This window comes from Motacilla alba, chromosome 8 (genome assembly GCF_015832195.1).
Source record: "Motacilla alba alba isolate MOTALB_02 chromosome 8, Motacilla_alba_V1.0_pri, whole genome shotgun sequence".
Taxonomy (NCBI): Eukaryota; Metazoa; Chordata; class Aves; order Passeriformes; family Motacillidae; genus Motacilla; species Motacilla alba.
In genome coordinates, this window is record NC_052023.1 from 17488619 (window position 1) to 17514770 (window position 26152).

The 26152-nt window shown below is 38.3% G+C and overlaps 2 long non-coding RNA genes across 8 annotated transcripts in view; both read left to right on the forward strand.

The window, feature by feature from the left end:
* The window catches only part of LOC119704160, a 50559-nt gene extending 38969 nt beyond the window's left edge, over window positions 1-11590 (forward strand). The window contains exon 4 of the long non-coding RNA XR_005257855.1: window positions 11435-11590. This is a non-coding gene — a long non-coding RNA (uncharacterized LOC119704160). The remainder of the gene's footprint in view (window positions 1-11434) is intronic.
* Window positions 11591-11718: 128 nt separating this feature from the next.
* Window positions 11719-26152, forward strand: part of LOC119704158 — a 58777-nt gene continuing 44343 nt past the window's right edge. For 5 of the 7 annotated variants that reach the window (XR_005257850.1, XR_005257848.1, XR_005257851.1 and 2 more), the window contains exons 1-2: window positions 12152-12357; window positions 14131-14301. This is a non-coding gene — a long non-coding RNA (uncharacterized LOC119704158). Of the gene's footprint in view, window positions 11775-12151; window positions 12358-14130; window positions 14302-22562; window positions 23630-26152 lie in introns of those variants that run through there. The other 2 variants (XR_005257852.1, XR_005257853.1) reach the window with 2 other exon arrangements.

Sequence of the window (26152 nt, forward strand, 5' to 3'; positions counted from 1 at the left end):
CACCTCTTCCTTTCAGCAAAAACAACTGGCTACTTACACGTTTCTCTTGGTGAATGTTACTGTCTAAACCAACCCGATAAAAGTTCCCTCAAAGAGCACCAGCAGAGAACAACTCCTACCCAGTCTGCTTCTGTGCAGCCACGCCAGGAGCTGCAGTGAAGCACCATGCTGTGACCATCTGAGGCCTCCTTCTCTGGAGCTTGTGAGTGGTGAGGATACCAGGGCTTCACCAGCCTGTCATCTCCACTCCTGATTACCAGTGTTTTCTTCTTGCTGATGTCCTTTGCCTTCCCTTTCCAAGGCAGGTTGAACTTCCCAAAGTCACAGCATCAGCCTGACAGCAATGGGTTTTATAATGAAAGGCTTTATTTGTTCTTGGGAAGTAAGAATAAGGGTGAGCTTGAGGTAACATTTTTGAAATGAGTTTTTCTAATTACATAAGAGTGTTGTATAAAAAAGCCCAGATACTGTTGTAACAAAAACCCCCTGGTATGTCTGGCCTTGTCTGTCTCTGTCTTAAATAGATGATACCTAAGAAACAGCCAAGAATGTTTCAAGAGCATAGGATTGCCTCCCTGGTACATGCTACAAGATGCACCAAAAAAGACTGTGGGAGGGTCTTATAACTTGCTCAGGACTTCCTCAGCCAGAAGGGCATCTTCATGTGTAACAGCTTTTGATAAATTTTCTCCAGACTTCCCCAAATTAGATAAATCTTTATCACCTAATTCCCCTAGCAGACAGTTCCCACAGTTTAGTTACTCAGTGGATGAAGTGGCATCTCTTGATATTACCAGTTTCTCTTTTTGACCCTTGTTCTTGTGCTGGAAGAGATGGTGAGCAGTGATTTCCCTCCCACTGTCTCTGCCATTGAATGTCACCTGCCATTGAATACATGTGTATCATCACCTCTGTTGTCTTTGCCCTGGCTGAGGCATTGTCGTCTGTCTCATCATATTGCAGGCAGAATTTTTTTCCCACCTTTTCCTTTCCTCTTACATCTTCTAGCCGAAGTACATGGAAAGAGGAAATACACGAAAGAATTCAAGCAGCAAATATTACATTTTTATGCAGATATGCTAAGATACTATCTTTTCTGTTCTCTGCTCCTTTCCTAATAATTTCTAATATGGCTTTTTGTCTGCTACAATTCAGTATCTGACAATTCAGTATTTAACAATTCAGTTATTCAGTATAACCCAAAGTCTCTATACTGTTTGGTGACAATCAGCCTGGACCACACATATATATGTGTATGTGTATGTTCATGTATACATATATATATATATATATATATGTATATATGTATATATGTATATATGGAAAATCCTTTCCCTCTTCCTACATCTCCTGTTCCATGTGTATCACTTCATTAAAAAAAACTTAATCTGGTTTTGTATCTAGCACCCAGTTACTTAGTTTGTAAATTTCTGTTGCAGTGTTTCCTTGTTTCTAAATTTTTGGGGGTTGTAAGGAAAGGAATATTTCCAGTAAGCACATTCACATCTCTATTTATTCTATTTCTAGACTGTTTAGGAAGTTTTTGTTTCACAAGCTTTAGGACAGATCCCTGAAAAAGCCCATGTGAAAGCAACCTGTAAATTGTGCTTCATCCTTGAAACCAAAGTAGCAGTACCTGTTTGTTCACCTCTGTCATGTACCTCCTAAAGAGGTGGCTTATAAATCAGGTTTGCAACATTAGCAGAATTTGGAGGAGGCATATGTTTTGCATATAAATTGCACTGGGGTGCTAGGTGTAAACTGTGTCCTGAAGTATGAGGACAGAACCCTGCAAGAAGACGCTTGCGGGTTGAGTTTCCGCACTGGAAGATGCTGTAGGCACAGGATTCATGCTCTGGCAATATGGCAAGAAGCCTCTCAGCTGAAGTACATTGTTTGATGTGATAAAGGAGATTAAATTCACAACCTGGTCACCTGGTCTCTTGACTGCACTCTGAAGAGTGACCACTTGTGCAGTGGGCCAGGTGCTGTGGATGTTAGTTCAGCCTCTTAGTTCGGGAATTCATTGTGTGAAAGTGGATCTTTGCTCTCTGGAAAAATACTCTTCTTTAAATTCCCCTGTCCTGAATAATTGCTCTAATTAATTTTAGTAGTGTATTATCAATCTCAATTCTTCATTCAAATTGGAAATGAAAATACTCAAAAGGAATTCTGAAAGATTTGGAGTGAAATGGTGTTTTCACCACATGTTTAATACTGTGTTCCCAAAATCCAAGAGAATATATATATTTTTTTTCATCAGACTGGGGAAGGAGTGGGAATGTATAAGAACTATAGTTTAATCTAGTGAACAGTTTCTCTTCTCAGTTCCTTCCCTGCCAGATCAGGCTTTGAAAAATAGCAAAACTATTTTGAGATTTTAATAAACAATCCAGGAAATTGGAAGTTTTCATTTTGACAGTTTCAAGATGAAGTGTTTTAACTTTAATATCAAAAATAATTTTTCATCTTTGAGCATCTTTTAAAAAGAGGCAGAAAGCAATTTCATGTGGAGATGACTGATCTTGATCATGGGTGATGTCATGTCCCATTGGATTAGCAGTGCGGGGAAAGTAGCTTGGCTGCCACTGAAGATACATTTGCTCTGTAAAAAGTAGAAGTTTTCTGGTTTGGGGTTGTAATGAAATGTATTTCATAATTATCTAAGAGTAGTAAGGAAATAAAAGTAGCATGGGACCTGCCCCTGTGCTGCGCATCCTGTGTGCTTCCAGCACTTGGCACATGTGGGAGCCAGGGGGGCTCAGTGCTGCCCTACCCCTGGGGAACTGAAATCACTGCCCGTGTTCTGCGAGAGTGGAAGGCCTTGGATGCTTCCCCTCTTCTCTCTCTTCCCTCTCTTCCCTTTCTGTGCATTGCATCCTCCCATGTGGGAAATGCTGGGGAGATTTGAAGGGTCTAGGTACTTCTGTGGGGATATGTTGAAAAGTTGTTACAAACCTGTATTGCTTGGATATTACTTGGTAACCTTTGAAAGTTTCTATGGGAACTTACTGCTGGCTTTTGTGTTTTGGTGCCTAGATACTTGTTATGTGGATGCCCTAAACTTTCTGTCCATAGTAAGACAATTAATTCTTTTGATATTTTGCAAGACTATTATGACTTGAACTGCTTTTCTCATGACTCATGAGAACGGCAATTGGTAACCCACTAATATTTCTGCCCACAAGGGTTTGTAATTTCAGAAGTAATCACTTTGTGGCTGATGTAAATTTTGTAATGAGAAATACTAGATTTATGACTGCAGGATTTCTCACAGACTGTTTTATTGCTTAGAGGAATTGCTTTCTCTGTTGGGAAAATCCATCATTAGATGTCTGCCTCAAATGTTTTGTGGGCGGTTTATGCTTTGAGAATGCTAATGCAATCATTGAAACAATAATGATGATTTGAGATAGTATAATTGTTCCCCTTCCTTCGCTCCAGACACAGAATGAGCTGCAAGTGAAGCTAGGTGTGGGTTTGTAAGGGGACTTTACAGCCAGCATGTGAGTAATTGCAATATCTGGTCATTGGGTTCTTGCCCCACCTTTTGTGTTCATTGCACTTGCCTGAAATAGGAAACAGATTTCTGTACATACTAGCTGAGAAGGATTGTTTGGTAAAGTGCAGGATTAGTCACAGTGATGATGACAATTGATTTTGAGGAAAGTCCTTGCTGATGCATTTTTGCATGGAACCTCTCTAGGTAAAAGTACTGCCTACCTGTGGGACTGATATCCTCAGGCAAAATGTTAGGAGGAGTAACTCTGCAGTTCCTAGTGAAGCTCAGGCCTCAAAGATGTGACTTTCCCAACCTGCTGGAATTGGTATGTTTCTGGGCATGCCGGCTGGATGAGGAAATTTTGGGACCTCCTAAGCTTTTGTGATAAAAACCTTAGCAGTCCCAAGGTTAGTTGATGTAGGTTGTGAGGATTAAAGTTCTGTTTTGAAATATAAAATATGGGTACCTAAGAATGAAATCTATGGTGGATCTGTGGCCAAGGTTTGCTGTAGGCACGTGCTGTCCAGGGGTGTGTTGGAGAGGCTCTGGACAGGGTGGCTGTGCTGTGTGGTGCCAGGCAGTGGACACTGTCTGGGGGATCTGCAGCTCCTCTGGCTCTTCTGAGCACTGCTGGGGAGCCTGGCACAAGGGTACTTGGCCTACCAGCTCTTTCTGTTCCTCCCATGCCGTGATGGCCTGGCAGCCCTAGGCAATAACTGTGTGAGTGTGACTCTTATTGCAGCTAAGGAAGAATTTGCTGTTACAGACCCTTTTATTTTCTGTTTAGTTGCTCTTCCACTTTGAGTGGAGTATGTGTATGCTTTTGTATTTAAGTGAAGATAACTTCTAAGCTTTCTATTCAAATTTAGTATCGTTTTGCCAGCTCTATGCCAATAGCACATCTCAGCAGAGAAACTGCTTTAGTCAGCAAGGTCTTTCCTTCATGGGTCTGTGTCTATAAAAAGAAATAGAAAAGCGAGTGAGAGAATGATCTTAGAAACATCATGTTTTGAGGCACCACCATGTAACCCCTTGTGCCTTTCTTTCTCAAATATATTTTCCTACATGTACTCTAGCAATGCCAAAGGCATCTATTTCCTGGAGTATGGACAGCAGGGTAGAGAAGAAGGTGAGAACCTATCTTTGAGTCACTTGCCTCCTCCCTTTGCCTCCTCCTATATCTCATTTTGCCCCAGTGCCTGCTTTTAAGGACCCAACTGAAGCCCTTCATTGCTTCTGTGAAGCTGCATTGTTGCATGGATTAGCATTTCTTTTCATTTTCTGCTTTCTATGTGCAATAGGTGTATTCTGGGTGGAAACATGTGCTACTGGAGAATCACCTGTGATGTATTGGAGTTTCAAATCTTTGTCTGATTTAGCATATTTTTGCTTTTTAATGTAATTCATTTCTGCACTGCTGATCTTATTCTGTATTAAGACAGCACATTTGTGCATGATTCAAGTTCGTTTCTGGAAACCAGTTTCAATAACTTTCATTTATTTAAACTATTAAAATAGTTTAAAGTACAGAGAACAGTACCACTCGCTTTCTATTTAAATTGCAGCTCTAACTGTAGAAATAGCCTTGAAATAAAGTATCTTGGGTTCTGCTTGACCTGATTCAATATAACACTTAAAAAGTAGAATTACTGAAAAGATAGTCAGATGCATTCCCTATTTGGCTAAGCTATTGAAATGGGAAGGGTATGAGCTTGCCACAGCTATTAATATGATATTAATCCAGGGTGTATTATATATTGCTTTAAAGTCTTATCGTGAGGACTGGATATCCTTTTGTAATGTGTTCTTTTGCTTTTTCTATACACTGATATTTTGTAGATGAGCCATTGCTCAATATGTGAAGTCTAAATGGCTCTTCTTATATGATCAAGTATGATGTTATTGAATGCCTTACAAAGAGGCTGTATCCTCTGCACATTAAGATTGAGTCTGGTGCTTATTACAAAATCCAGACTTTTCAGATGCTAAATACATGTTCTATCTTACAAGCTAAAAATGGTAGACTCCTGACAGCTTTGGGCTGTTGAGGCTAAATGACTCTCTTATGTCCATCTTTCTCTCTTTTGTCCTTCTGGTTTCAGTTTAGGCCCTAGTTCTTAGCAGTATGAAATATCTCTGTGGATCCAGATGGCTAGAAAGTAGCAATGCCATTACATTCTCTAATTTTCTGAATCCGGGCATTTGTTATTTTGACTTTTCCTATAGAATATCACTATAAAAATACTCGTTTTTGACATGGTGATAGCTTATTTTGTGTATTTGACTTGCTGTAGAAGCTTTCATTGGTTATTTTTAGGCTGTTAAGATGCATACTATAGCTCCACACTGCTTAAGTTTGCTCCTATCTTTGTTATTTGTAGGTGGGTTTTTAGATGAGCCAAGGAAAGTTTTAAAATTGTTTATATGTACAATTGTTTCGGTGATATCTCCTTTGTTCCATGTAAGTAAATAGTTCAAGAATTTCTTGGTTCATTTCTCCTCTTCTGATGAGATCTCGTAAGAAAATTGCATGAAAACCAAAAAAATTTAAACTCTCTTGTGTGCTTTTCTGAATAGTCTGTCTCTTTATTTCCTCTAATTTTTATTAATTTATTTTTAAAAGAAGTTATTCTGCACCTGGTTTATCAATTTGTTGGCAGTGTGTTGATAAGAACTTTATTTTCATGGCTTAGTCTCTCTGAGATAATTAAAATTTAAAAGTCCTACTCCTGTTTTCCTGCACTCAGTTCATTCAGTTCAGCACATTGGCTGCAAAGGCACAGTCTAGTCCTTCACCATGTCCAGTGTTCAGCTTCCCATGTATCAAGATTAATAATAATAATCAGAGAGCTCACACATAGAGGGAGGGAGGGATTGATTGTCATTAAAATGTTGGGTTCTGTCTTAAGGAATCTAGTTTTGCTCCTTACTGTCACAGCACCTAATTGAATTTGGATGGATAAAATTATTTCTAGGCTTCATCTGGTGCATGATGGTGCACCAGAGTCCTTACTTGTTTAAATAGATAAGACCTTTGAAAGAGGGAACACTAAAAAAATTAGTGGGGCGAAAAGAAAAATGATCTTGTTTTGGAAGGAATGCAGATACCCTTTAAAAAAAAGAAAAACAAAAGAGAAGGAAAATGCTAATAAACATGGGTAGTGGAACTGTGCTTAAAAGATTCATAAAAGAGGTCATGAAAAGCAAACCTGCTTTGATTTAAAAAAAAAAAAAAGTTTAAAGTATGGAAAGTGAGATATATGCAGATTAGATTGTTCCTGAAAGACATTATTAAATACAAGTGTCACTTAGTTTTATTTGGTTAGGTTAGTCACAAAATTGACTGCATAGCTGTCTATGTGAACCTGCTGAAAAAGCATGAGAACTCCTTGGAACTTTCCCTAGGCTGCTCCTTTTCCACAAATTTTGTAGTTTCTGCACACATGGGGAAAAATATTCTTTTGATCTACATCTTAATTCATGCACCAATTCCAGAATGAAGATGAAAAACTTACATGAATCTGAATAGAAAAAAATAGTTCTACCATACTGTAAGAAAACTTGGTGGAGCTACCATTAAGAGGAACATAAACAATGTGCAGTAGATGTAGTTTAATATAAAAATAAATAAATGAAAATAATATTATGTACCTTTCAGGTTTGTGTTGTAGCCTTTTCTGGGAATTGCTAATTATGTTTCAGTGATTGTTAATAATGCAAGTTTATATTTGGTACATTAGTACATATTTAATTGCATCCATACAAGTAGGAAAAAGGTACAGAGTTGTCAGAACTGACAAACACAGAATTGAAGCTGTGTTGTGAAATGAAATAAGGGTAAATTCAGCCTACAAGTTAAATTGCTTTTGAAAAAGTAGTCAGCAAAAACATGGACTTATTTCATGGATGAATTGGACCTTTAGTTGGCCAAGTCCTTTTTCAAAATTATTTTAAGAACACTGCAAAACCTTCACCTTTGTGCAAAAGGTGTGAATAAATATGCACCCAACAGTCAACCAAATGTAAGATATGTTAGGGAAAAAAAAGTAGTCAGATTTTTTAGCCACAGTTTATTGAAGACCTTTCTCCCTGCAATAGTCTTTGTATCCCTTATTAGGATACATGCATATTCCAGTTCTTCCTTGTACAGACAGCAGCTAAGGCCACTCCATTGCACTATACCACATTTCCTTTTTCAAAGATTAGCATGTAAAAGGTGAGTAGAAACACATCACAACATTAAATCTGCATGTGTTGTCTTATTTTGAAACTGGTGGAAAAGTAAAAAAAAAGACCCTAAACCAACACAAACCCAAGAAAACGAACCAACCCACTAGCAAATAAATGCTGGGTGCCTCCTTTGCTCTTTGTTTCCAAAGAGAGGATTTCAGCCACATGCCAGTGGTTGTGTGAGTATTTCAGAGCAGACTTTGGGAATGGAAATCAGATCTCTTTGTCTAAACCAGGTTGTCCTTTCTTCTTTTGAAATGAACTTGCATATACCTAGTAGTTAGGATAGTTCCAGTAATTGTTACAGGTAAAATGCTTATTAATTTTCCTATCAACCACCTCTCTCTTTGCTAGTACTCACTTGGACAAGGTGGATTCTCTTTTCTTCATTAATTACATAGGTGGTCAGTGAGAGAGCAGGGTCATGTGGAGGTGGAGAGAAGCAGGGGAAAGTTGGGGAACATGAATTCACAAGTTCGGCCTGAAGTAGATACGTGTCTTGATACACAGCTGACAATGTTTCTTGTCCCTTTTCCAGTTTGGACATATTTGTCTCCTTTGTCACACTCTCTACAGTCTTAAGGAGTTGACTGGACAGCAGAGATCTTTAACATCACCGGCATATTTCTCAAAGGCAGCAGTTGAAATTATCTGACACTGAATATGTTTAAGGCTAAATTGTGCATATTTATCCTTAGTTGAAAAGGATCATTAGATTATGCCTATGCTGATATGAAATCGATAGTAGCATGTGCAATGAGCCTGTCCTCTCTTTTATGGCATTACAGACTCGAGTATTTTACACATAAATAGGGCAAGATATGAAACAGAGTGCATACCACTTTGAGCTGGCAGACATGGACCATAAATCAGGATATGTGTGCATAATTACAAGGTATCAGAACAAGTCCCAAGGGTATTTTTAGCACTGTAAAATGTTGGATAGACCTGCTTTCCTACAGAACATTATCCTTCTCATTTCTTCACTCCTAGGTACCAGACAGTTTTGTTGGCCAGGTTACTTGAAATGGTAGCAGTGTAATAAATGGCAGCTGCAAGAGTATATTGTGTTTAATTGCACAATCAGAGTTTAAAACTTCTGATTATATTGTGCAAAGGCACTGAACTAATTTTCTGAAAATGTCTCCAGGGTTAAATACTTTCTTAGCTAACATTTGGATGTGAAAACCAGAGGCTTGATTTTTTTCTGCTGATGTACAATATTTTGGGAAGATAGAATCACAGAACCATTTAGGATGAAGAAGTCCTATAATGTCTGACCATTAAACCAACTCTCCAAGGCCACCACTAAACCGTGTCCCTGAATGCTATATCAAATGCATCTTTTAAATCCCACCAGGGATGGTGACACAGCCGCTTCCTTGGGCAGCCTGTTCCAGTGCTTGGCAACCCTTTCAGTGAAGAACTTTTTCCGAGTATCTGGTCTAAACGTCACCTGGTGCAAAATTGAGGCACTTCCTCTCATGCTGTTGCTTCTTTTCCAGGACAGGCCCCACCTTGCTGCAGCCTCTTTTCAGGCAGTTTTAGAGAGTGATAAGGTCTCCCTCAGCTTCCTTTTCTCCAGACTAAACAGCCTCAGCTCCCTCAGCTGTAAATTCTTGGCTGCTGCTTCAGTATGTACTTGAAAGCCATCAATGAATACCTGGTGCTCAGAATCTCTGAGTGACACAAACTTTTTCATGCAGGCAATGTCTTGGGCAAAATTCTCATTTTGATGCATGTAAAACAAAAGCAACAAAAACAAAAAATGAGGGAGGAGTGAGATGAATAGAAATGTCCCCTCTGCTTGTATTGCCCATTTGAACTATCATTGTCTGAGGTGACAGGAGGGAGGAGAGTGGAAAACAAACCACCACTAAAATGAAAAACTGTGAGATACATCTCAGTGGTAAGAAAAGCTGTGCTTTTTTCTTTTTCACATAATGGAAGCTTCTGTGCAGCATGTGTGAGTGTATTCCCCATTGCAGTGGAGTTCACGCTTAGGAGTTTAGAGCTTTTACGTGATTATTTTTCCTAAGAGCAGAGTTTAACCCTGCAGTTTAGTTAGAATTGATGCTTAGATCCAAACAGAAGAGGGGTTGTTTATATTTTTTTTTCTGCATTACCTGGCACTAAATCTCTAATTCTGCTCCCAGTATAATGAATCCAGATTCAGTTCTCCCTAGTTGTTCAACTATGTTTTTTAAGTCCTGTGCCATCCCCTGTACTATCCTACATTTGCACAAAGCCAAAGCAGGATTCTTACAAGGCCTTAAAAAGCAGTGGTCCCATGTAATTTCATAAGAGGCTAACAAGATTGGTTGAGCTGTCCCGAGAGTCATTCCCATCTTGGTGTAAAAAGGAGCACCTTGGATGGCAGGATGTTTTCACATGGGTGCAGCAGGTGCAGTGGTGAGAGGGGATGGAAGAACAGAGCTACCAAGCTGCCTCCTTTTTCCTTGAGAAAGGTAGGAGAGAGACATCTGAGATAATAGGTATGAGAGATCTTATCCATTTCATGGAAGAGGATCTGGATGAAAATATTCTGTCATGCTTCTGCCATGAAACTCTCCACTGCTACTGGAACACCTGTAATCTTCTCAGTGAGTTTCTGAATATGAATTACATGTCATCCCTTTCTTAAGTGCTTATTTTTCTGAAAGTGAGGATAGAAATATCTTTTAATGCATTTCTAAGATTCAAAAGGAAAGACCTCTGCACTGATCTAATTTTCTGAAAGCCCCTTATTGTGATATACTACTAGCTTTTGTGGAGCAGCTAGCTGTCATTTAGCTTGATTCAGCTAATTTACTCATATGAATTAATTGGATAATGAGCCACAGGCAGGCTTTTGGTATCTGAAAACTACTATCTTCCTTTTGCCATTCACTGCAGGAGAAAATAGAATTTAAAATCTTCCCAAATATTCTAAAAACATATATCTATCTAATAAAATTGCCACAATGTTATTTGTCTTTGCTGTTAAATATTCTCTTCAAATCAATTTTGACATTCTTCTTCCCTTATTTGTGCTGCATAAGGATGTTCTCATGTCCATCATTTTAAAATGGTGGGATCACTTATGATGCCCGAGCATTTGCACCTGTTGCTTAAATTGTGTAGCTTGTACTAGTAGTTCTGTGGGTGATATGTGGTAGATAATTTCAAACTAGATTGATAATCATAAAGCTAATTTGCTGTCATTTCATTCCTTGATCTAATAGATAAAAAAATTCAAACTAATGATATTCTAGTTACTGCTAAGGATGGCTGGGTGATTTCTTTTTTTTTGTTTTTTGGAGCTTGGTAAGATATTTGTAACATGGATTAAAATATTTTGAGATTAAAGGTGATACACCAACTAAAGGGTACATTAAGCAATATGTGTTCTAAAAGCAGACCTTATCCAGCACTTAAAAATAAATGCAGAGAAAATACTTTGCAAAGGTATTAAACATTTAACAGCCTTAAAAATATATTTTTTAATAACCTTACAAAATGGGCTTTTAGATTAAGTTCTATGCAGTGGTAATGTTTTCCAGATTTTCACATATACTGATAATAACATCAAAACACCTTAAAAGTTCACCTTATGAAGCATTTGGGGAACTTTTTTATTACTTCTGGTACTTGTAGTTTTATTATTGGTTAGAATTATTGTTATTTGACTTGCACCTGCCTTTTCTTTATGCTCCCACCTAGGTAAATCAGTCTGCTTAGTCACACTAAACTCTACTGACTTTCAACAAGACAGAGCTTTCAGCAGCAGTCCAGGATCTCTGGATTTTTCACACTGTGGATGGACTTCCAGGGTGACTGGAGTTCAAGTCCTTTGCATCTTAGAGATACCTCCTTTGTGAGCAGGTGATGTCAAAATGTGTGAGTCATTTTATATACTGTCATTAATTTCTGTGAGTTTGGAATATCACACTTCCTATGCAGAAGTGCTGGATCTGTAATGTTTGTGTTTGTCCTCATGACAGGTCTGTTTTTAATGTAAGTTCAAATGTATGCCTGGAGCAAATAAACACATCTAAAGAAGGTGAGATTTTTTTCCATATTTGTAATATTCTTATTTATTTCAAACCATGTAAATAGTATGTGTTCCTGTTGGGAAAAGTGTAGCAGTGAGAAGTTTTACATTAGCCCTAAGCTAGACCTTGAATATTAAGGGTGACTCTTTTAAGGTTTTAATATGCATCAATATGCGTTTTCCAACAATTAGTTGAAACTCTAAGGGTGCATTTAGTGCTGGCCTGGAGCATGTTCCTGAGGGCTCATTATCCTGTCAAAGCCTGTAAGATATGGACCCTGCAGGAGTGATGTTGTTACTCAGTGAGTTAATATGGAGTTGGATTTTTTTTTTTTTTTTTTTTTTTTTTTTTGTGCATGGTCATAGGAGGGAAAGGCTACAGTAGATACAGATGGAGATGAAAATGCAAGACCCTGGTTCTAAATTTATTTTGGGAAAATTGGATTTGTTGCTCTTCAGCTTTCCTTCTGAAAACTCTCTTGTGGCTGTATTGTCAGCTGAAGTGTTTATTGACTGAGAAGTGCTTGCATTTTAGTGGTGGATATAGTGATCCTGGTAAACACTTTGGGGCTTTCGTGATGTAATATGCTGGGTAAGTGTTTGTGTTGTTTTATGATGAAGTGGGCAGAAGCTTATTTAAATAAAAAGTAGAATAAAACCTACACAGTTTGAGCAGCCATTAGTTTCAGTAAAGGCAGTACAAAGATAAGAGTTAAATGATTTGTGGATATATACAAATGTCTTAAATTATAAAAGCAACACAGAATCCAATGCCATTATTGCTGGGAGAAGTGCCAGCATTCTCATTATTTTTAATGACTTCCAAACTGGGCCCTTAGTGACTGATGAGGTAAGCAATTTCAGATGGGAAATGTGATATACTCAGTACTGGAATGTGCTGAATGCCCCCAGTTGTTAGGGGCCGTGGCTGTGCTGAGGATACTGTAAGAAGAAGCAGACAAATTGAAGGTTGAAGGTTACTTCTTTAGAAACAGAAAGAGGAAATTTTTTTCTAGGTTGCTGAATAAAATAGAACAATCTAGATGATAAAAATTGTATGTAATAACACTGCTCATGAAAAAACATTAATCACTGAAGAAAGGTAGATACTAAAGAAAGCAATCTTTGGATTCATCCCAATATTAAAAAAAAGGCACTAAACAAAACCTTCAGTAACTGTTTCTGTTTATTGAAAAAGATAAGCATCTTATGAAGATATGGAGGTTGTTAATAATGAAGTGACTACTGTGAGAGGCACTTACCTCAGAACCAGGTGGCCTGCAGTTCCCACGTGCCCGATGTCCCCCTTCTGCACTGCTGGATGTGCTGGAGAGCTGTGCCCCTCAGAAATCCCACCAGCACTCTCTTTGTCTCCTGGTAGGGAGACAGTGCTTTGGTGTCTCCTCCTGTGTTGGAGGAAGTTTGCTGCAGGAACTGTTCCAAGAGGGAAGGATCCCAGCTGGAAACACCCCTGGCTGCCCATGGGTGGGCATTAAGCAAGACGCGCGAGTCAGGAGTACTGCACAGTAAATCAGGGACACCACAAATCCTGGAAGTGTTTTAATGGTAAGAAGGGACTTCTGCAGAACCTGGGCTCTTTCACTCTGGCACATCTTTTCAGTATGTAGAACAGGAGGCTGGGCAGCCCCTTGTCCCCATCTGCCCCAGGCACAGAGCCCTAGTCACTTGCTGGCAAGCCTGGGGACAAAGCATCCTTTACCATCCCTTCTGGTTGGATGTACCTGCAGAGAAATGGATCCTGTTATAAAAAACTGAAAGTACTTTCATTTTTAACAAAGTTGCCTATTGGGACTTCAGGCAGTGAAAAATATTGCTTGGTCCAGAGCAGGGAAGTTGCATAGTGCCACTCGTGTGATGATGAAATGTCTGCCTTGGAAGTTAAAATTACTGTAAAGATGACCCAGCAATAGCACACAAACCCACAAATCTGACAAATTTGAAGCAAACACAAAGCGGTGGTTTTCTCTTTTCTTTTTTCTCTTTTTTTTTTTTTTTTAATGATGGAGCTTGTTGCAATGTGATACTTTGAAAGCTAAAAATAGACCTAGTTTGCATAGATACTAGATAATTTCATAGAATATTGGTCAACTGGTAACTATTAAAAAAGAAGCTGATAGGCAGCCCCTATCTTAGGAAACCCATAAATCACCGCTTGCTCAAATTTCAGGAAATAAATCAGAGGAAAGCTCATGCTCTGCCACTCCATTAGTGATCACCACAGAAATGGGGCACAGTGGTGGCCTCGCCCTGGAGCCAGTGCTGTATGCCCACTCCCATGTCCAAAGGTGATTTGCAGGGTCAAGTGTAGATGTGAGAAGTTATTATAGTCTCATTTATATTTCAGCTGGGAGCCTTGCAGTCATAATCCAAGCTCTTTGTGCCCTGGTGGTCCTGCCTGTTTTCAGACACCCCAAATGTGGTCCTAGGTCAGAGAAGTGAGGAGCATCTCTCAGCAGTCTAAGTAGGCTCTGCAGCTGAGCCACTGCACATGGAGCTGTGGCCACTGGAAATTCAGGTGAGCACTCCACTGTATAAATTTTCACTGCCCTCGAGTGTAAGTTACTCTACACACGCAGTAATGTCTATAATTAAAATGCTCCCTTGAAGTAAATAATTAAATGAGGATTACAGTTATGAGCCACGAAGTGACACAGGTGACAGGCTTACTTTTAAGTAGGACAATTAAACTGTAAATTAAAATTAAATCTCTTCATGTAAGTAGAATATTGTGTTAGGTAATTTTCTAAGAGTAATAAGTTCAGTGTGTATACTGTATCAATAAATCCTAGAGATCTTTAGAAAACAGATTTTCTACTCTGTTTTTTTTTTTTTTGTATCTGTATTTTTTAAAAAATTTCCTAATTTAAATGAGAAATAAAACCCCAAAGTGCATTTTCAATGCTTTTTGGCAAAATTGGATAATTTTACTGGAGAAGTTTGGTTTAAGTAGCATTTTTCATTAACAAATGCTTGAGGGTATTTTTTGTGTTTTTCGCTTTTTTTAACATAGTGCAGATATTGAGTCCTTTAGGAGTGATTGCTGGAGAGGTGCTTCTACACCTGAGCAGAGCATGGCTAAAAAGAGAATGTATCATCAATGTTAGAAAGTTACAGCTTCTCACTTACAGGATGGGCAATAATTAGTTCTTGTTTTTGGTACCTTGGTGCAAGCTCAAAGATTATTTACTAGCAAATTACTGAATTCACTATATTTCACGTTTTTAAAAAAGTTCCTGTGCCAGGTAAAAGACAGGTTTTATTTTATTCTCTTTTAAAAGAACTAATTTATTCTCCAGGTACAAAGTGATCTAGATCTTGACAGTCCCTAAATCACGGAGTTATGAGCTCTACAAAATGTTCTCTAGATAGTACAAACATGTTTTTGCTTTTTTTTTTTTTTTTTTTTTTAAGCAGATTAGTGTTGTAGAAAACACTAGTAGTAAACAAAATTTTGGAAAAAAATCCCTGGTGTCCTAGTCCAGATTCAAAATAATTTTCTGAAAAAAATCCTGATTTTTGGGGAAAAGAAAATATTTATTTTGCAAGAAAACAGTGTTTGAAAAACACTGTAAATGAAAACTTTAACTAGAAGTAAAAAATAAGGTTTTTTTAATAAAAATAGTGAATTGAATTAAGAATAAATTTGCTTTAAGCAAAGTAGATTTTTAAAAATAAATTTCAGGAGTTCTGGAGGCAATCTCAGAAGCTGTGAGCACTTTTAGTACTAACTTCAGTGCCCCTTTTGGAGTGACAGATATTTTTGGCTTTGTCCAAGGGAGTAAGGCAGCACATTGCAGGGTGCAGCTGGGGCTACTCTGGTGCGTAATGGCCAGATTTACAAATCCTTGCCTGTTCTGATTGTCCCTCCTTAGAGAATTAGTCTGACTTAGTTCATGGAGTTATTTTGTGAGTCAGAATGGGCTGAGGTGCTGGCAGGTCACCCTGCTCCTGCCAGGCACAGCCCGGCCACGCCGGGCGGGGCTCCTGGGGAGGGAGGGAGGCTCTGCTGGGCTCTGCTGCCAGCTCTGCTGCTCTGCTGCTGCCACTGATCACATCTGCACCACAATTATGTTATCTCGTGCTTAGATAGTTTATGATTTGCTACACTTGCACAGAGTGGGATTTTTATTAAAAGTTTTGTTAAAGTAAATATTCAGAAATTCTGATTTAAAAATCCCAATTTGACTCTGAATAGGGTATTTCTATATCCTTTGTTAAGCTGTGCCAGGCTGCTGAAGCAGAGCATCAAAATGCCTCAAAATATTTTAATACTTTTCATTTTATACAAAGTAATTTTTTGCTGTAATTTTTAAACTCTGCTTCTAATGTTATGTTTTATCCACTTTGTTAAGCGAAACAAGACACTAATTGTGACATCTTTGTTACTCTCGACTCAGAAAGAAAGGAACAGTTCTTTCTTTGATGTACGATCTTAAACCTGGAACAATTTAAATAACGTTTTAGATATTGTACTTTGTTTAGTAAAATATTTAGTACCATTATGATAGTGTAAACCATTAGACTGCAATTACACTAGCACAGCACAGAGCCTAATAGTTCTGTTGGAACACAACAGTGATGCACGATTGCCCCATTAGGATCGGAAGTCTTGGAGAACTAAGGTTATTAAAAAAAATGAATCATGGTTATAGTCATGATTTTGTTAGATTGTACTGAAAATATCTTATTTATGCATCTAGCTACTACTACTATACTCTTAATGAAGTATTAAAAAAACCTGAAAGAACTAGTAAGGATTCTTTGGATTATGATTATGAAGTTTTTTGTCTTATTGCAGCTAGAAATCCAGAACCTCATCTGTATTTCCCTAAAACTGTTATTCAGGCAGGTTGCACAGCAGCATTTTTCCAGTACTTAAATGAGACTGTTTTTACAGATATTTATGAGGGCAGTGTTTTAAAGATTGCAAAAAACTTTAATTCATGTTATTGTCTAAATATTCTTTTTCAAAAATGCCCAAATGTACAGCCAATGTATTTACATAATTTCAAAGACAACTATAGATGAAAGGTAGGAGGAAGAATTTTCTTTTTGTTGCCTTGCTTAGCTTTGAAAACATTTAATAAGAGTTTATAGACACAGCCAGGTTTTCTCAGCAACAGGGGAATAAGAAGCATTTTGAAAGTAAAAAGGAGATAGTAAGATTTTTCGAAACGAGATCAGGCATTGAAGAGCTGCATTAACACTGGTAGTAACATCTAACTAATAAAACTAATTTCATTTGAAATTGCTGGCATTCCTTTACACTTGGGCATGTGGATGTCAGTAGCATATCTGAGACTGCAAAAAGACTCAGAGCTAGTCACCACTGAGATAACTGCTGGGTCTTTCACATTCAAAAGTAGTTCAAGTCAGTGGAATAAACTTTAATCTTAGACCGATTAAATGTTGTTTAACTTGCATTCTCTGAAGTATGTGTAAAACATATAGAATATGTAAACTGTCTGCACCTGGAATGAAACCTGTGCTTAAGTTTATGAGAATTACGGCTTTGATTAATAGTGAGTAGGAATTTAAAAATGTGTGAGCATAATTTAAAACGCTCTATTAGTGAGAAAAGGGGGTGCATTTTAATAGGGAATTAACAATTATGACTCAAGGATATAAGACGTTGCTTTAAAAAAATGATACCATTTAAATAAGGCAGTTGAAAATAACACATTAAAATGTCTTTAAGGTTGTACATTCTTTGAATTTTGTCCATTAGCTTGACAGAAATATGTAAGAAGTTAATTTGTATGAGCTGTGGTACAGAAGTGACCTAGACCCTGTTAAGGGTACTCTGGAATGGAGGGATCTCTGAAATAATGCAGAAGTGTGCACGAACCTCTAACATTCGGGGTCATGTCACAGTCCCTGGGTTTGGACCAGCAGTTGGACACATCCACCAGACTCCTGTGGGCTTGGGACTGTGCTGACTGCCGTAGAAAACAGTCCTGTGGCTCCTGTGGCTGATAATCTGCTCCAGTAACTCCAGTTTGTTAACAGCTGCCAGGGAAAGAAAAGTAGTTTGAAATTTGTACTAAAGGAAACTGCTTCAAAAAGCTGCAAGTCTCTTCCTCACCAAATTCTCTTCAAAGAATCCTAGGCAGAATACCTCAGCATGCACAACATAGACTTGTGATCTTTTTTGTTTATTTTAGTGGCAAGATCTTCCCTATCATTTAGGATGCTTTCTAACAAGATTTACCTGCCATTGTGCAATTGTCTCTCATCTAGATAATGTGGGAGAGCTGCTAAAATGAAGCAACAAAAGTGCTGTACAAAGTACTTTGTTGTGTATTAGCAAAAGTGGATGTAAAAGAGTCCTGTATAGCCTTTTAGGACAAATCTGGTTCCTTCCGTGTACTCTGTAGAAGCAGTGATTGCTTTAAGTGGAGCTTGGAGTGAATCTGCACATTGGCAAATGACTTTAGCTGTCTGTGCCTTGGCTTTGATAGCATCCTCTGGCTGTCATTCACGGTGGCTGCTTCCTGTTTTCTAAGCTCTTCTCACGTTTTATTGTTTAAAATGAACTCTGGCTTTGAGTACTGTAGCTTGATTTTGTTGTTGTTTTGTTTTGTGGCACTCTTGCAAGTGGTTTTTTGCCTTATTTTCTAGAGGAATGAGGTGAATATGGTGTCTCCAGGGCACTCAGTAACTGTTGTGTGCTGTTGCTGAATTTCAGCCACATTTGATGCCATGAGATGTGTGGGGTCCTTCACAGGCTGTGCACCACAAATGTAGCCACCTGTGTCCCTGGGGTCTAGGTATGATATTTTATGAAAATCCCTTTGCTAGGATTTTCTTCTCCTGAGAAGCTGAGAGGGCCTCAGCTTCCAGAGTAAACAATTTGTTATCTGCTACTGTGGAATGCAGCAGATGCTTTCTTGATTGGTCAATGTGGGATGTTACTACTTGCTGACCAATCGAGAAAGCAGCAGCTCTCGGACTCTCTGGGAGTCACAGAACTTTATTATTCATTCCTTTCTATTCCTGTCTCGCCTTCTGATGAATCTTTCTCTCTATTCTTTGTAATATAGTTATAGTGTGGTCTTTTTTAATGTAATATATATCATAATATAATAAACCAGCCTTCTGAAATGGAGTCAAGATCTCTCCTTCCCTTCACCAAGTCCTAACTGCCCTGAAGACCACTGCATCACTGGGGTACCCCCACGTGCCTTGCTGATGTCTTGTACTGGCAGAGCTAATCTTAGCACTCTCCTTCTTGATTACATTTTAATGTAGTTAGTTAGGATTTTTAAGTTCTCTTTGTTTTTTCTCAAATATCAGCTGTCAGAAGGACACTTAGGTCTCATGAAACAGGTGCAGTTTTTGAACTGATTTAAATGAATAAGGGAGAGACATTTGGTAAATATTAATTGGAAGGCACTCTGAGTCAGGAGAGCAAACAAAATTGAAAAACTGGTGAATTTGAAAGTGCTCAGCAAATGGGGATTTTGGGGGCTTTTATTTTGTTGTTTATTTGTTTGTTAGGTGATGTAAATGGTTGATTCTGTGATTCTGTGGAGCCCTTCATAAGGCTGTGCCCTCTGACTCATTAATGGATAGGAGCATTTGTTAACCAATTGTGTGGTACCTTTCAGTCATTATCTTTTTCATCAGTGTTCTATTTTTGGATTCCTTCTGTCTTCTATTATTTCAAAGAAGCAAAAATGATAACACAGGAAATAAACATGAAGATAATTTTTTTCCAAGTAACAGAGGTTGCACAAAGCTTACCTTGAAGCATTGAACATGAAGTGAATACAGGAGTCCAAGCCCATTTCAAATGCTATCTTGGTTTTATGACAACTATATTATAATTTCCTAATCTATGGACCTGCCTTACAGGAAATGTTTGTAGATAAAACTTCATGGATGGTGATAAAGTAAGGAAAATGTTCCTTTATTCTATGATGATGCTGAAATCTAAAAAAAAAATATTATTGCCTACATGAAAAAACAGGAAAAATGGTATTTATACTAGCTGGTACATTTTTGCACATTATTCAGTGTGTTTTTTGTTTGTTACTGACTGACAGGGGAACTTTGACATTGGAAAGAAGAATTCACTGTGTTCAGATAGCTAGAAGGCTATGGATTGCATCAGCCTCTTTCCTCCTTGTGACTTTTCTTCATTTGTGAACTAAATCCTCTGGTATTTGTGTGCTCAGAGTTTTACATGGAGCACATCAACACAATGTGCCTGCTTGGGGGAGTTGGGAGCAAGTGCACACTTTTAACAAGTGTCCTTGAGGCAGAGAACAACAGCAAGGCACATTGCCATGCATCATCCTTTATTTATGCATATGGAGTGCAATGTAACCCACACTGGGGTCTGCTGTGGGAGGAGGCACAGCAGTGTCACGGAGCTCTGAAAGTTCAATAGAAGCAGTGAAGGACGTGCAGCTTCTCTGTATCTGCTCTGCATAATGGCAGCTCTGGCTTGTACAGTGCTTGGACACTTGGTTGTCCTGGGATTTAGTGAAGGACATGCAAACCAGTGCATTTGCTGTGCATACTTCATGCTGATAGTCTGGAAATGGAGCAAGTCAGAGAGAAATGTAGCTTTTGGGATCATTAAAAATCCATTTCCATTAAAAGCCATGTATTGCAGCAACATATTTATACATTCATCCCGTCTGCCTATGTCTTACAGATAGAGTGAAAAAAGAGGCTTTTCATAACAATTTTAAATCCTAAATGAAAGAAAAGCATTCTATTTCCCTTGAATTACTTACATGCTGCACTTGTTTGGCTTTTTTCACGCTGTGTTGAATGGCAACTACTCTTCATTCTTTCTTTACCTCTAGTTCCTTTTGTTTCATCTATCTATCATTTGTTTTTATCTATGTCTTCCACCTATCTATTTCCTCTTTGTGCTTAGAGTCGGTTGCAAATTATATTTGAGATGCAGGGAGCTTACAATTTGACTGTCTTGATATTATTTTATGAAACCATGACTACCGTAAAAATTGGCTTTACCGCCTGTTTTGTGTTATTGATTCAAGCCCGTTTCAGAATTAACTTGTTTGGAATGATCTGGCAATGTTGTGTGCCCTAGGTTCTCTCAGGAAAAATTCATCTCTCATAACTAAATGCAATAAAATGTTCAAATATATCTAAACACAGTTATATTTTGAATTTAGATGAAAACCTTATGGAGTCAATCAAATATACAAGGCATGTGCAAGTTTTAGTTCTAGACTTACAAGTACTGTATTGTAGAAAAAAAGTATTTGGAGACCAGCTTTTTCCTAGAGAGCTGTCCCTTATGTAGGCTTTATGAAATTCCTAATCGCATCATTCATGTTTCTATCCTGAATTGGTTGGACATAATTTTGACATTTTGACTGTAGGACTGTATCTATAATTTGAGATTATTGCCTAAATTCTTTTAGGGATTTGGTGTTTCAGATCTTAGTTTTACGTTTGTCCTCATGCTTAGGTAGGAATATTTGTGTGCTGATAGTCAGTGGAAAGTGATCTACAAAAATAAATCTTCCCTCATTATTGGCCTGACTGGTCAAGTTTGAACTTTCTCTTACAAATGGAGGAAATTAAATGCTGGTATAAACAGGAAAATTTGGAATGTGAATTTATTGCAATAATTAAAATATCCAGGTGTTAGAAATTGTTCAGTGACATCAAATACTAGTCCTGACTATCTTTAACTGACTCATAAACCCGGTTAAAAAAATAAAAAGCTCATCTCCAATCAGATTTTTTTTCCAGGTACACAAAAATGGGAAGTAAATTCTAATGACCATTAGGTGATTTTATCTTTTCTATTTCATTGCCATTAAGACTGCCTGGGTAAGAGCTGCACCTCCTGAGGTGTGCTGCTGTGCCTGGCTGCTGACAGAAGCCCAGGAGCTATTGGGCACCTGTGCCGCCCTGCCCAGCCCCGCTGCGCAAGGTGTCCCCAAATACACTGTGCTCTGGGAGCAGATTGGCTTTCTTTTGGCTGGTGAAAAAAAGCTGTATGCCAGCTGCCCTTTGAAATGTTTTGGTAGCCCTGGAACTGGAATATTGATTCTAGTTCCTTTGATTCCTTTCATAGTGCTTTTTCCTGACTGGTGTATCTTAGTTTTTACTTACCATCTTCTTGTCTTTCAGAGTACCAAGCGTTTTTTGAGTGCGTATTTTAAATGTGTGGAGAGGAAAAAGCTACCCACGTGAGTAAAAAACAGATGCAAGTCAATCCTGAGAGGAGTGCAGTATGGATAAAGAACTATTATAATTCCTCCCACAATCTTGTTTCCATCTACTTATGAGATATATACGTGTGCCTTGTTAGCAATGATGTTATAATGCGAAAGCTAAAGTTTTCATATCAGAGGAAACATATATTGTTAAATGAGCTGAGAACATTCTCCCAAGGGTTAGCATTTCTCTTGTATGTGTGAAATCCTACTGAAACAAATGGCCCTATTATTTTAATTGGATCTTTTGGTATTAGAGCATTTTTCTTCGTACTGTGGTAAAGAACCTTGTTTTTCTTTTTTTCCCGAAAATGGGAAATGAACAAACGCAGTCGATGGATTTAAACATTTATGACTTCAGCAGTAGTTTATATCAATATAAATAGGAGCAGATATGCATATATGAATTAAATTCATATTTTATTATGCATTCCTCCATTCTCTCTGACAATCTAGAAACAGGGTTTGCACTTTTAAAATAAGTATGATTAAAATTTTGCCTTGTCCTTTTGATTGATACCTTGTTTGTAATGCTTATAATGACAGGGGCACTTAAAAATCCAAACCAACCAAAAACTACAAAAAAGGTTACCATTTTTAAGCAAAATGTAGTAAAAAAAAGTTGAAAAGGGATTGTAAATGAATTACTGCTTGAAATCTGACACTCCTTAGAATTGTGAATAGATTCAGTTCTTGAGCTACTCTGTGCCTAATTTGCTTCTGTGAGTGAGGGATTATGCAATACAATAGGTTAAACTTCTACAGACCACTCTAATTTGTTTTGCAGAAGAACAGAGAAGGAAGGGAGGAACTCTGTTTATCATGTTATGATCGAAAGCACAATACAGTAGAAATTTTCTGTGAAGATATGCTTGAAAACTAATTTGCTGTATGTTTGTTTCCTCTCTTCTCTGCAGCTGTTCAATTACAAACTTACTGCTGGTCAGAAAACCAAATATCTATTCTCTAGGGTAGCTACATTGTACTCCAGTGTTTGAAGATTTGGTTTCTGTTATAATTGGACTGAAATATTGATTTTTTCTAAAGGAATTCTCCCATGCCTCCATCTGAATGCTAGTTGAACTTGTTTATGTATGTATGCACTGTGTTTATTATATCCATAATATAAACCTGAAAACAAAATTAATTGCACGTATGGAGGCAAAAAAATTAAATCATACAGAAAAGATCAAGGAAGAATTTGTTAAGAGCAAAATGAAAAAGTCATAGGGTTAGTATTAGTTAAATTTTCTTGTTTGCTTTTCACAAGTCTATGCATATGTCCTTTAGAAGGACAAATAAGCTTTGAGGAGAAAAACACTTGTAGACTGACTATTAACCAAAAGGGTGGGTGAACTTCCCTCTTAGAAGTCTCCAAATATTGCTGTAGAGCCCTTCAGTGAGGGGAAACCTGTGGGGCCACGGGTGGGACGAGGACTGCTCAGCTTGGTGCTGCCAGCTGCAGTGTGGAACGCCTTGGGCAGGACCAGCCTCTCCCGTGTGCTGCTTCCAGAGGGGTGCTGGCTTCAGTTTTTGTCTCACACGTGTACCTAGAGATCGACTGGTCATTGTTTGTTACCTCGGAGAAGAAACTACAGCTGCAGTGACAAGGCATGGAGTTGTCTCGTTTTGGTGGGTCTCCTGCAGTGGAAAAGATGGATTTTGTTTTTCATCCCTTCACACAGAGTGATCTGCTATTTTGAGCAAATTAATGAGATAACTTGCTATTTACAAAGTAGGTCAGGGCTCCTCGAGCGGAAATTGCGGTGGCTTTTTGGGAGTTAGTGCTGCTTTGCCCGGCCTCCCGTTGGGCGCTGCTGTCCCGGGTGCTGCGCAGCACCTGAGCCTCCGCGCAGCCCTCGGAGCGAGCGGCGTTTGCAGCTGTTTCCATGGCAACACACGTGTTAGAAAATAAATATTTGCTCCACTTCCACAATCGTCGTTAGGCTAAGAATTAATTGATGGTAATGTTTTTTCCCCTCCTGCTTGAGAGCATTTTAGAAATAACCCAGTAGTGTTGATGGGACCAAACAGCATCCGAGGCCACTGCAGCTGGCTGTGCCCTGCCATGGATTCAGGCTGAGAGCAGGAGCTGATAAAACTTCTCTGGTTTTGGTTAAAAGGCTGGTCAGATCCTGGTCTGCTCTGGAGAGTAGCTGTGTTGATGGGTCTGGGAGCAGTGAGCAGTAGGGCTGGTGGGGAGGGCAGGGCAGGAAGGGGCTGTGGGATGGAGACAGCTTTAGGTGGTCCTTTGCTGACATCCTCTGCCCAGCATCCCTGTCTCTAGGTGTCCTCCAAACTTTTACTGCCATCCCAGTGACCCGTGTCAGTTCTTAGAAGTTAAATCCCAGGTTTGGAAATGCGCTGTGGTAGTCCTGTAACTGTGAAGACAGTGATCTTGGCTATATGTATGCAGTTTTAGGCTATTGTGAAATAGATAACAATGGATAATTGTGTAAAATATGATTATTTCTTTATAGTACCTGCTCATTTCCGTGCTTAAGGTTTTTTTTTTAAAAATCAGTTACTTCAAAAATTTTTGGAATTCAACCAGTGGCACAAACATTTGGATTTATGGATATTTTGGAATGTATTTATTTAGTTTTTGTAATAGAGGAAAGTTTACTTGTAGGCTGCTTGCTACTGGTTTTCTTTTTGAGGTGTAAGCTGATGTGGATAAGGACTTGTAGAAGGCAGGACACACAGATTTTGCCCAAAGTGTGGTTTTCTTCTGCTCTGTTTGAATTGTGTTATACTGTGCATCCCAGTATGACATCAGTGTGTCATGAACACCATGACTAACAGCTGTCATTTTTCATGATAAGTGAAACTGATGTTTGTCACCAATGTAAACCAGGGACCAAACACAATTTCCAGCACAGGAGCTTTTGACCAAGCAGGTATTATTGCACCCCATCCAAAGCAGGGATTACTAAAGTGTTTGAGTCCTTGTTTAACCATGGTTCATTTTCAGCACTATGAAAAGTCTCCTGTCTGTTAATTCAGAATGGCACAGTACAAGAGCAGCTCTAGAACAAAATTTCAAGCCTAGAGGACCAGGAATAGTTGAATTGACTCTTGCTGCTGAATGGGCAGGGGTATTTTGTCTATAGTTCAAGAGAAGGAAAACAAGGAGAAAGAATTAGTGACAGTACAAAATTAGGCCCATTTTAAAGAACTTGGGCTTTACACTCCATGTGTGTTTACACTGAATAGGTGATTTATGTAAAGATCAAAGTAAATTGTTGCTTTCTCCCTTCCTCCTCCCTTTTTTTTTTTTTTTTTAATAACTGGAAAGCACATTTAAAGCTGAGGAGTTCTTACCGCAGGACTTTTCATGGAAACACTGTAGATCTTGTAAAAGACAGGAATTTGGCAGGAGGAGACTAGCTCTCTGTCTTTGGTAATCCCACTGTTCATACTGTGCAAACACTTTCTGAAGATGGTCTGAGGCATTCTTGTAATGTGATGTACACAGTGAACTGAATGAACACCTTCCAGCTGAAGAAGGTAAATGAAAAGGGCACCAATCTGTTTGATAATTATTAATTTGCTTAATGTCACTGTTCTGGCTTTAAATTTGTTCATGAAGAAATTTTCAATTACATTGGTATTGCTGCAAGGAGTAGGTTTAGAGCAGTATTTGAATTGATGGACTGCCTAATGTGCATGTTTTGCTCTTGTTTTTGGATATGGTGTATTTTATATAGGCCAAGCTGTAACTAACTTAACAGCAGTGCTTGATCTGGGAGGCCTTTTTGGATAAGGTTAGAACAAGCCTGAAGAAAGCTGTACAACTGGACTGATGAATCAATATGTTGATATAATGTAGTGAGATGACACAGTGTTAATCTCCAAACGTGGCTTTTTTAGCACCCAATGGCTCTATCAACTGAGTAAAGGAGGTTTTTATTTAATAATTAGTGTGCTGATTGTATTGTTAGTCTATACAGTAGAGAAAAACAATGCCACATACCTAAGCTGGTAGTCATTGTTGAATATTGACTTCAATATTGATGTAGTTGGAAGCTGGAGGGTTTTGTGGGCTTTTTTAATATTTGTGTTTAAATTTGACAAATTGTGAAGAAAGGAATGGTTGTGTCTTTTCAAGATTTATGAGCATGAAGCATGAAGTCAAACATGAGTATCAATAAA